This window comes from Arachis duranensis, chromosome 4 (genome assembly GCF_000817695.3).
Source record: "Arachis duranensis cultivar V14167 chromosome 4, aradu.V14167.gnm2.J7QH, whole genome shotgun sequence".
NCBI classification, from domain to species: Eukaryota; Viridiplantae; Streptophyta; class Magnoliopsida; order Fabales; family Fabaceae; genus Arachis; species Arachis duranensis.
The window spans coordinates 45,434,906-45,436,491 of record NC_029775.3 but is presented as its reverse complement, the minus strand read 5'-3'; the positions used below and the strand labels follow the sequence as shown (position 1 = coordinate 45,436,491).

Here is a 1,586-nt window from a genome sequence, read left to right as displayed (position 1 = left end):
TTCAGAAGATGCTTCTTTAGTACTGTTGGATGCATTTTGCAATCCATTCAGACTCTGAGAGATCATATTGACTTGTTGGGTCAATTTTTTATTCTGAGCCAGTATGGCATTCAGAGCATCAATTTCATGAACTTCTCTCTTTTGAGGCGTCCCATTACTCACAAGATTCCTCTCAGATGTATACATGAACTGGTTATTTGCAACCATTTCAATAAGTTCCTGAGCTTCTGCAGGTGTTTTCTTTAGGTGAATGGATCCACCTGCAGTGTGGTCTAGTGACATCTTGGAAATTTCAAACAGACCATCATAGAATATATCTAATGTGGTCCATTCTGAAAGCATGTCAGAAGGACACCTTTTGGTCAGTTGCTTGTATCTTTCCCAAGCTTCATAGAGGGACTCACCATCTTTTTGTCTGAAGGTCTAAACGTCTACTCTAAGCTTGTTCAACTTTTGAGGAAGAAAGAAATTGGCTAAGAAAGCCGTGACCAGCTTATCCCAAGAGTCCAGGCTATCTCTAGGTTTTGAGTCCAACCATGTTCTAGCTCTGTCTCTTATAACAAAAGGGAAAAGCATAAGCTTGTAGACTTTAGGATCAACTCCATTGGTCTTAACAATATCACAGATCTGTAAGAACTCAGTTAAGAACTGATAAGGGTCTTCTGATGGAAGTCCATGAAACTTGTAATTTTGTTGTAGTAGAGAAACTAATTGAGGCTTTAGCTCAAACTTGTTTGCTCCTATGGCAGGGATTGAGATACTTCTTCCATAGAAGTTGGAAGTTGGTGTAGTAAAATTACCAAGCATCTTCCTTGCATTGTTTTTTGGTTCGGCCATAATTGTTTCTTTTGCTGCTTCCTTTTCGATAATTTTAGTGAGGTACTCTTCAGAGTTTTGTGCTTTAGCTGCTTTTAGCTTCCTCTTAAGAGTCCTTTCAGGTTCAGGATCAGCTTCAACAAGTATGCCTATATCTTTGTTACTGCTCATATGAAAGAGAAGAAAACAAAGAAAATATGGAATCCTCTATATCACAGTATAGAGATTCCTTGAGGTGTCAAAGGAAAACAAGAATGGAAGGATGAGGTAGGTAAGGAAGAATTCGAACACACAAAGAGAGATGGAGTTTGAATTGACAATGGAGGAGGAATGTTAGTGTTTAAATTGAAAATGATAAGAGAGGGGAATAATTTTCAAAAAACAAAAAGAATAAAATTTAAATTTTTTTTGAAAAATTGGTTGTGGTTTTGAAAAAGATAAGAAATAGTAAAACAAAAAAAAAGTCAATTAGTTAGTTGAAAAAGATTTGAAAATCAATTTTAAAAAGATAAGAAGTTAGAAAATATCTTGAAATTGATTTTAAAAAGGATATGATTTGAAAAAGATATGTTTGAAAAGATATGATTGAAATTTATTTTGAAAAAGATTTGAAAAGGAAATTAAAAAGATTTGCTTTTTGAAAAAGATATGATTGAAAATATTTGATTTGAAAAAAGATTTTATTTTGAAAAAAAATAAGATTTGAAAAAGATTTGATTTGAAAACAAAATTCCTCTCCTTGTGTCATCCTGGCATTAAACGCCCATGAG

At 33.8% G+C, this 1,586-nt stretch overlaps 1 non-coding gene across 1 annotated transcript; it reads left to right on the top strand.

Annotated features, from left to right (window-relative positions):
* Positions 1 to 336: 336 nt before the first annotated feature.
* On the top strand, positions 337 to 444 carry LOC127747243 (small nucleolar RNA R71). The gene has a single exon (XR_008009045.1). It is a non-coding gene; the product is annotated as a small nucleolar RNA R71 (small nucleolar RNA).
* Positions 445 to 1,586: the final 1,142 nt, after the last annotated feature.